Source organism: Monodelphis domestica, chromosome 1 (assembly GCF_027887165.1).
Source record: "Monodelphis domestica isolate mMonDom1 chromosome 1, mMonDom1.pri, whole genome shotgun sequence".
In the NCBI taxonomy this organism is placed as follows: domain Eukaryota; kingdom Metazoa; phylum Chordata; class Mammalia; order Didelphimorphia; family Didelphidae; genus Monodelphis; species Monodelphis domestica.
The window spans coordinates 100896210-100906237 of record NC_077227.1 but is presented as its reverse complement, the minus strand read 5'-3'; the positions used below and the strand labels follow the sequence as shown (position 1 = coordinate 100906237).

General features: G+C 39.1%; 1 protein-coding gene across 2 annotated transcripts in view; it reads left to right on the top strand.

The window, feature by feature from the left end:
• Positions 1 to 1109: 1109 nt before the first annotated feature.
• VWA2 (von Willebrand factor A domain containing 2) overlaps positions 1110 to 10028 on the top strand; it is a 55187-nt gene continuing 46268 nt past the window's right edge. Inside the window, exon 1 of one of the 2 annotated variants that reach the window (XM_001377590.4) lies at positions 1110 to 1590. The gene's annotated coding sequence lies outside the window, so the exon portion shown is untranslated. The remainder of the gene's footprint in view (positions 1591 to 10028) is intronic. The other variant, XM_056803748.1, reaches the window with a different exon arrangement.

The following is a 10028-nucleotide window of genomic DNA, read 5'->3' as shown; positions in this document are numbered from 1 at the left end:
TACTGAGAACTTAAAGTGACTTTCCCAAAGTCACATAGGTTGAAAGCAGTTGGGATTCCAATATAGGTCCTTGGCATCCCAATTAAGTGTATCATATTTGCAAGATTCTAGTGAATGGAAGGGTTCTGCATCCCCCCACTTCGATCTGCAAGACCTTGAAAATTCCCGGTAATTTATTTAAATGCGCTGCATTTGATACCACATTTCAGCTGGTGAAGTCTGGCTGGTCAAAACAGAAATTAGAAACTTCAATATTTTAGTGCTGCTTGTGGTTCAACTTGGAGTAGGTGGTTTGGGATGAGGGAAAAGGAGAGGGAAGGAGGTGAATGACTTTTTCTCCTGTGATACCATCCCTCCAATCAGAATTGAAGCAAGCCAAAGTGGATCCACTGTTTGTACCTGGTCTGCCAGAACTGGGAATTTCATCCCCCGAGGATCTCATGCTTTCTGGATTCAAATCCCTCTAAGGAGGCAAAAGTACAATGATTTCAGGAATGAGTGACTTTTCTGGCCCAGAGACAAAGACAGGTTTACAAGCCAAAGTCTTTCGGAGGAGATAATAAAAACAACCCCCTCCCCCAAACCGAGTTGCCTCGCGCTGCGCGCAAGCAACACCCCTAGAACTACCAGATATTTACGGGGCTTGCTAAGAAAACTTGAGGGGCCAAGGTGGGAGGAGTACAAAGGACTGGGCTTCTTTTGCCTTGCTAGTCACGTAAGTCATTAGCCTCCAAGCATCAGCCCGGGAACCTCGGGAGAAGCTCCCCTCTCACCTCAGTGACAGCGTGAGAGGGAACTGCTGGTTTGCCAGTTGTGGATAAAAGTCCGTCACAGGAAGGAAACTTCAGGTCTGGTGGAAATGAAAAGGGGGTGGGGAAAGATATTTGCGATCCGAACAAGAAAGATGAAAAACTACCTTCCTCCCGACTCTGTTACCAAAGAAAAGACAAAAAGCATGCAGCAGAGGGATCCGGCGTGGAGGAATTTGAGTTGATCCTTTCCGACCTGGGGTTTGTGGGGAGATGGTCTACGGGTCCCAATAAGGATGGTTTTATTTGGTGAAGGGGGAGTCTATCGCCCCCTTCCGGTCCCCGAGCTCTGAACCATTCATTATCTGCAGGTCGCACCTGGGCTGGGAAGAAGAACCCAGGGAAGGGAAGCGTCCTAACTTTCTCGCCTCTCCCCTACTTCCCAACACAACTCTTCCCTTTCACTGGGGGAGGGGAGGAGAGAACAAAAGAGCCGCGTTAGGCGGGACCGGGAATGAGAAGGAGGGCTTTCATCTCACCTGGAAGGGAAAGAGGGCGGGAACCTGCAGCCGCTTCTCCCCACCCCCGGGAAGACTAGCTGAGCTGCAGAGGAACCAGCCGAAGGGGTAAGAAGCTGCTGTGTAGGAGGGTCTGGGTGGAAGGAGCACGGGGGCGACACCCCTGCACCTGCGTTCCCCAGACTTCTCTGGAGGTCGAAAGGAAGGATTGGATTCACTCTCCGTGGCCGAACTCTCCCGGGTACCCTCAGATACACGTGTGGGACGAAGGCTGTGGCAGTGGCGTTGGGTCCCCCTCCAGTGGGCGCTTTTAGTGGCCCCAGGTAGGTATGGGTTACCTGGGCCCCAAAGAGAGGGCTGTTCTTGAGCTATTCGACTTTGAAGACGAACTCACTGTAAGTTGCTACTGTTTGATTCTCTCTCTTCCTCCGCTTTCCGTGGCTTCCTTTACAGTGTTAACTTGGATTGAGAGTCCTCTGCGCTGGGGACCCTTAAATTTAGCTTGCATAAAGAAGACAGGGGCTGAGCTCTCCCGGAGGAGTGGGGAGCGCAGCCAACAGAGGGCTCCGCAGCTGCGAAAGAGCCTTTCTTCCCCCGTAGTGTGGAAGGCGAACAATTGGAAAGTCCGAAACTGTTTCTCTAATTAAAATCTTCGTATGTAAACATCCCAGGGGTAGGAAGGTCATTTAACACAGCTGTTCTTGACCTAGGGGAGAGTGATGAGACTCCAGGCTGTTCCTTTAACCACCTGCAGTGGAATTTTGGAGGTAAAAACTTGCTCCTTGTACTAGTTCAGAAATCCCCAACTGCAGACGAAAATGGAAGAAAGGGCACTCGTGCCCTTTGTTAATTGAAATGCAAGCAGATCTTGATTGTTTTTCTCTTTGATCCTCCATCCATTTCTCATAGTGTTTGTGCACGTGGGTTGATTAAAAAAGAAAGAAATTTATTATTCGGATTAGTGAATTAATTGTACAGCATGTTTCTTTGGGAAGAGCACTGAGACAAGAAGACCTAGATGCTTTCTGGATGCTTCGCTTTTAAGAATTGTATGATCTTGGGCAAGTCAACTCACTTCCCTCAACCTCTGTTTCATCATAAGTAAACCACGGGATAATACCAAAGACAAAGAGTTGTGTCAAGGATCAAATGTGGAAAAGTGCTTTATAAACAATAAAATTGCATATAAATGGATTTATTTACTTTACAGGTCTGTAGGGAGGAAAGCATTTTGGAAACCTAAATATAAGCATATATAATTATTATTAAATAAGAGAATGCATACAATTTAATTATTTTTAAATATAGCCCAGAAATATTTAATAAGGACATCTTTTATTATTATGTTTTGCTTGTCACAGCTTAAATGTACTTTATTAGTGAGAAGCTCATATTCATTGTGCCAGATAAAAATCAAGGTAAAAAACTGAAAAGCATTTGTTTTGAGCTGGAGCTTGATATTCACTAATACATTTTAGTTATAGGCATTCCTTTTTACTAGGATGAACTAGTTCTCTTATTTTCTCTGGTTGGATTTATGATGTGGTCACCAAACCCTTTTATTTTTTTTAGAGCCATATATATTAAACTTTATTCACAAAAATCCTGAATGTAGGTGTCTTTATACACATATATCCTAGATGGGGAACATTCCACAGCTAACAAAATTTGTCTTTTTACTCCTACTTGACTGGGAATATTCAAAGATACATACATACATACATACAGAAGCAAGTGCAATTATATAAACTCCTTGGGGCCATTCTCATTTTTTATTCTTGTATGCCAAGTACCTAGCACAGTTCTTTGAATATAGTAGTAGCCTTTAAATAAAATTTTATTGAATTTAATTGAAGACTAATGTTGTATTCCTTCATTTATAAGTATTAAAAATAATCATAAACATTTTACTTTTGAAAAGTTTTACTTAATTAATTAATTTAGAACATTTTTTCATGGTTACAAGATTCTTGTTCTTTCCCTCTCCTGTTCCCACCTCCCTCCCATAGCCAATGCACAATTCCACTGCATTTTCCGTGTGTCATTGATCAAGAACTATTTCCATGTTATTGATATTTGCACTAGGGTGATCATTTAGAGTCTACTTCCCCAGTCATATCCCCATCTACCCATGTGATCAAGCAGTTGTTTTTTTTCTGTGTTTCTACTCCCACAGTTCTTCCTCTGAATGTGGATAGTGTTCTTTTTCTTAGGTCTCTCAGAATTGTCCTGGGTCATTGCATTGCTGCTAGTAGAGAAGTCCATTACATTCTATTGTACTACAGTGTATCAATCTCTGTATAAAGTTCTCCTGGTTCTGCTCCTTTCACTCTGCATCAGTTCCTGGAGGTCATTCCAGTTCACATGGAATTCCTCCAGTTTATTATTCCTTTCAGCACAACAGTATTCCATCACCAGCATGAATCACAATTCGTTCTGCCATTCCCCAATTGAAGGGAATCCCCTCATTATCCAATTTTTTGCCATCACAAAGAGCACGGCTATGAATATTTTGGTACAAGTCTTTTTCCTTATTATCTCTTTGGGGTACAAACCCAGCAGTGCTATGGCTGGATCAAAGGGCAGGCATTCTTTTAAAGCCCTTTGTGCATAGTTCCCAATTGCCATACAGAATGGTTGAATCAATTCACAACTCTACCAGCAATGTATTAATGTCCCAATTTTGCCTCATCCTCTCCAACATTTATTACTTCCCTTTCTTGTCATGTTAGCTAGGTGTGAGGTGATACCTCAGAGGTGTTTCAATTTGCATTTCTCTGATCATAAGAGATTTAGAAAACTTTTTATGTGTTTATTACTAGTTTTGATTTCATTATCTGAAAATTGCCTATTCATGTCCCTTACCCATTTATCAATTGGGGAGTAGTTTGATTTTTTTGTACAATTGATTTAGCTCCTTATAAATTTAAGTGATCAGATCTTTGTCAGAAGTTTTTGTTATAAAGACTTTTTCCCAATTTGTTGATAAACAAACACACTTTAATCATTTGGGTATAGAAGAATTCAATATTTTCTTTAACTTCAATAGCTTTTTTCCCCCCAAATGAGTATCATTTCAGGGTCCTTTTGGCCAAGGTGAATGAAAATGTTAATTAACAATATACTTTTCTATTTCAGAAGACCTATTTTAAACAGTGGATTGATTTTCTGAATTTTGTTATGCCTTTAAGTCTCCCTACCTTCCCATCCCAAACAAATAACAAGCTAAGAAAATCACTCATTTAAAGTCCAGTAGTCATGTTATCAAAATTACATCTTTTTTTATTTGTTTATACATTATTTTTAAAAAATAGTCACTATGTTTCTGTATTAGCCATCTCAAAGGTTGAGCTTTAAAATTCTAAGAACATTGATCTCTGAATAAATGACTTTATTTACCCTTTCCTCTTGCTGGAGTTGCATCCCAATCCCTAAAAAGCTACTGGTGGCCAATCAATCACAAGCATTTATTAAATATCTACTGTGCCAGACATTACTATGGGTCCAGATACATAAATGATGCTGCCTGTGCCATTACGTTCCCTTCTGTCACTACCTGCTAGGAAAATGTTTTCTGGCCCAAAGGTAATAAATAGGCAACTGTGCTTATCACCGCTTTTGCTATTTTCCTTGTTGTTACTCAGTTTTTTCAATCATACCCAATTCATTGTGATTCTATTTAGAGCTTTCTTGGCAAAGATACTGAAGTAATTTGTGGTTTCCTTCTCCAGCTCGTTTTACAGATGAGGAAACTGAGGCAAATAGGGCAAAGTGACTGGTCTTGAGTAACACAGGTAGTAAGGCTCTGAGACCAGATTTGAACTTAGGAAGATGAGTCTTTCTGACTCCAGGCCAGCATTCTATCCACTGATCCACATGCCTTTATTGCCAGAAGTATTCAGTCCCATTGAACAGCTGATTAAGTAGTGTTTTTTTAATCAAGCGTCTCTTCCCCTCTGTTCTCATTTTTAAATCTTCTATTCTTTAATGCTAAAAATTTTTTTTGCTATGACTTGGTGTATTTTAGACTCTCCATCCCTCCCTTCCTCCACTAGAATAAATGAGAAGCAACTAGAGGACAGTCTGTCAGCAAGCATTTTATTAAGCTCTTCTTAGGTGTCAGATACTTTGGTAAGCAGTGCTGGGGATGCCAAGAAAAGCAAAAACACAAGCCTTTGCCTTAAAGATGACTGATATAATATGATATGATGTAATGTAATATAATGTAATATAACAATATAAGTAATAAGATATGCTAAAATGTCATATAATGTCATATAACAGAATATAATGTCATATAATATAATCAAACAATTATATTCAACTAAGATATATACAGTGTAAATGAAAAGTCATCTCAGAGAGAAGACCTGGGGCTTGGAGGGGGGAAACTGGAAGGCATCTTAGAGAAGGTAGCATCTGAGTTGAGTCTTTAAGGAACCCTGGGACATCAGTAGACAGAGGTGAAGAGTCAGTCACAAATTTTTATTTCTTTTTAAATCCTTACCTTCTGTCCTACTACCAGCTCTTAAGACAGAAAGGCAAAGGGCTAGGCAAAATAGGGTTAGGTAAATTGCCTCGGGTCATACAGCTAGGAAGTGTCTGTGGCCAAATTTGAACCCAGGTAGGTCCTCCTGACTCCAGCCTTAGCATTTTCTCCACCATGCTACCTACCTGCCCCTCAACAAACATTTATTAAGTACTGATATGTGCCCAAAATAAAGACAAATGACAGTCTGCTTTAGATGAACTCACAAAGAAAGTCTAATGGAAGGAGAGCATTCCAGGCACCTGTGGCAACCAGAGGAAAGGCACTGACTTGGGAAATAAATAGGACAATGGTGTGTACTGTTTGAGGGCTAGCAAGAGGGCCAGCATCTCTGGATTGTCGAATATATGAAGAAGAGTAAAGGTCAAGGCTGAAAGGTAGGAAGAGACCAGGTTGGGAAGGACTTTAAAGGCCAGAATTTTTAAGCTTAATCCTGGAGGTAGGGGCAACTAGCTGACTCAATGGATAAGAAGTCAGGTCTGAAGAAAGGAGATCCTGTGTTCAAATTTGGTCTCAGACATCCTAGTTGTGAGACTCTGGGCAAGTAATTTAATACTCATTGCCTAGCCCTTACCACTCTTCTATCTTGGAATTATACTTAGTAGCCATTCTAAGACAGAAGGTAAAGGTTTAAAAAAGTATTTAAAACTGGAGGAAATAGAGAGCTAATGGTCTAATTAGGACAGATACTATATTTTACCATATTACATTGTTTTACTATTTTTAGTATACATTTACTATAGTTATTTATTGTATACTACTAGAAAACTGATGTTCAAGGACTAGCCCTAGATCTTACTTCAGTTCAACCATTCATGTGCCAGGCATCATGCTAAGGATACAAAGACAAAGCCCAGAAATAGCTACTATGTGTCAGGCATCATGCTAAGGATACAAAGACAAAAACCAGAAATAGCCTTTGCCTTTTAACTAGCTTGAATTCTGTTGGGTTTTCATTTAAGGATTTCTAGATGACGGTATCTTAATTTGTAGCTAAGTGTCCTTTAACCCTACCAAATTACATCCAAGAAATGTCATTGTGAGTGAAAGTCTAGTTACATGCAACATTAAAATATATATACACATAACAGGAATTTGGTTTCAGGTAACTAATATTGAGACCTTTTTTAGCTGCAAATGCATCATCAGCAGATCCAGTGAGCAGTTTACAAGAACGAGCCCATAGTCTCTTATTTATATTGTGTGCATGGCTATTTCTCCCAGGCTGTACAGGATTGGACACAAAGCAGAGTCTTTCTTACTCTCGCCATTCCTATGTACTGTTCACTGTGGTCCTGAAAAAGCACAAAATCTAATTTTACAAATTCTATTCTTTGGGATCAGGGGAGAGAGCCTTTTCTACCTCCTCTGGCTACTTGAAATGAAGCCCAGATTGAAAAGCTTACTGCTAGAAGGTACAAGGAGAACAATTGTTAATGGTAAGAGAGCTTAAAGACCTGACCTAGGTCTTGTCCCTCTGATTTTTCAAGGCTTCCTATTCAGGGACTGGCTTTTTCTTATAGATAGCTCAGATTACTATCCTGCTGCCTCAGAGAATGTTGCCAAAACATAATCTAAGATTTTTGGTTGGGATTAGTTTTTTCCCCTTAAATTTTTAAGGCAATGAAAATGATTTCCCTTTCTCTCTCTCTCTTTTTTATCCTTCCTGTACCTCCTTTCCTCAATTTCCTCCCTTTTCACAGATTAGATGCTCTGAGGCTCCAAGTATCCTTCAGTGCTTATCAATTAAATCCATCTTTTTTTTTTTCCTCAAGAAGGTATGATTTCGACTTTGTTTCTTCCTGTGTCACAGGAAATGCCAACTCTTGGGATGGATTCAGATTGAGCCTTTCTGTTGAAGAATCAATCTACCCATCTCCAATCCCATTCTCAGTCAGCCCTGTTTGAAGTAAATATTCCTAGGGTAGAACACAGGCATTTCTGTCTTCTTTTAAGGACAGAATAAAGGGAAATTATGAGGATACCATTCTGTTCATCATTTTTTAAAAAAGTAAAAGTAATCATAGAATTATAGATTTTATCATTCTTTACCACTTATTTTATTTTTTAGATTTCTTAAAAAAATTATTATCATGCAAAACACACTTCCATATTGGTCATTGTTGAAAGAGCACACTCATACAAAACCAAAACCCCAAAATAAAACCATAAACACACTGATGTGAAAGATAGTATGCTTCAATCCACATTCATCTTATTCTAACAGTTATTTCTCTGAAGGTGGAGAGTATTCCCTGCTGTAAGTCTTTCAGGATCTCATTGCTGAGTGTAGCTGAGTTTTCACAGTTGGTCATCATACAATATTGCTGTTACTGTGTGCAGTGTTGTACCGGTTCTACTTATTTTGCTCTGCATCAGTTCATGCAGATTTTTCCAGATTTTTCTGAGATCATCTTGCTGACCATTTCTTATAGCCACTCATTTTATAAACAAGAAAAAACTGAACCCAAATAGGAGAAGTAATTTACCCAAGGTCTTGTGGCTATTACATAGTAGAGCCCAACCTAGAACTAGAATGAGGGCCCCAGTGTTCTTACTTCCAATTGAGTGCTTTTTCTACTACCAGATTGACAAGAGTAATGATTTGTGTGAAATTGAATTAACCTTATATCATCATGAAAAGCAAACTGTTGCCAGAAAAAAGTAATCAGCTTTCTGCCCTTTCCGGGCAGATCACTGTAACGTGCCTTGTCAGGAATTCAGTGTCTGTGTTAATCTTTTAGAGTTCTGTGACTAAGATATTGGAGTTTCTGGCAGCCCTACAGTGGAGTGGAAATCTGCCAAATGGAGTGTTTGTAGGGTGGCTGATTTCTAACTAGGCATCGTCCTCCATAGTCAGCAATTTAAACCTAGGGTCTGAAACTGCCAGCCAAAGCAAATGCACACATTTGAAAAGGTTTTCTAAGGTGTCTTCTCTTCCTACTCCCCACCCCCCCCACCCCCCCCACCCCCCCACCCCCCCGGACTCCATAGAGATTTCTGTTGTCATTGTTTTAAAGCATTAGAGGAAAGGATAGTGGGAGAATCATCCTTTCAGAAAAAAATGAAAAAAGGTTCTGTACAAGTCCTCTTGGGTCATAGTTATCATAGCATTTGTATTTATAATAGAATTGAAAAGTTTAATGAAAATGTAACTTTAAAACTGACCCTGGTGACCATGTATACATAAGAAAATATACTACAAGATAGAATATGATAATGGCAAAGGAGGAAGACATTTAAAGTGCTATAAAGGCATATGGAGGAAAACTTCCTTTGAATTGTAGATCAAATCAAAGAAGACATTGTAGAGAAGATGAGTTGTTACCATGAAGGAAGAGAAGCATTTGAATAGGTGGAGGTAGGGAGGAACTAGATTGGAGGCATGAAAGACAGCTCAATGAAGAGAAAAAGGGAAAGTAAATTTCATATGAAAATAAAAGACATTAATAAAGTTATTCTTTGGGGGGGGAAAGGCAGTCCACATAATATTACATATTACAGTCTATGCATTATAGTAGTCTACATAATAGAGTAGAGAAAAAGGGACCCATGACAAAGGTTTTTCATCAACAAGCTTTTATTAATATCTACACCAGAGAAACCAAGACCAAAAAAAAAAAGACTGAAACAATCTTTGACCTCAAGGAACTTACATTTTGTAACGTATGCATAAGACATTGTGGGTTGAATGGAAAGGATTTGGCAACTTTTTGAATGAGGGCTGAGAGTCAAAAAAGACTAAGGTTTCAAGCCTTGTTTATGCTTAATGTTTATATCATGATATAAAAAGTTAAGGCAATCAGATCATTCACTTTATCTATAGATAGGTATGTTTTATATGTGGGCATAGATGGACAAGGTGATTCAGTGGAAAGGGCACAAGTCTCAGAAAAAGAAAACCTGGTTTACATTCCTGTCTTACACTTAATAGCTCTGTAAATATGGACCAGTCATTTTACCTCTTTAAGCCTCAGTTTTCTTATCTGCAAAGTTGGAATAAATAATATTCTTCACAAAACTATTGTGAGGAATGTACTTTATTAAATATAGAGTGCCATATAAATATAAACTTTAATTATTATGAACAGATATGTGGTTTCAAAAGGAAGGGCATGAAAGTTCTCTGTTGTTTATATTCAATGAGATGATAAATATGTTAGAGACAGCATGGTATAGTAGAGAGAGCCTACCTTAGAATCAGAAAGACTC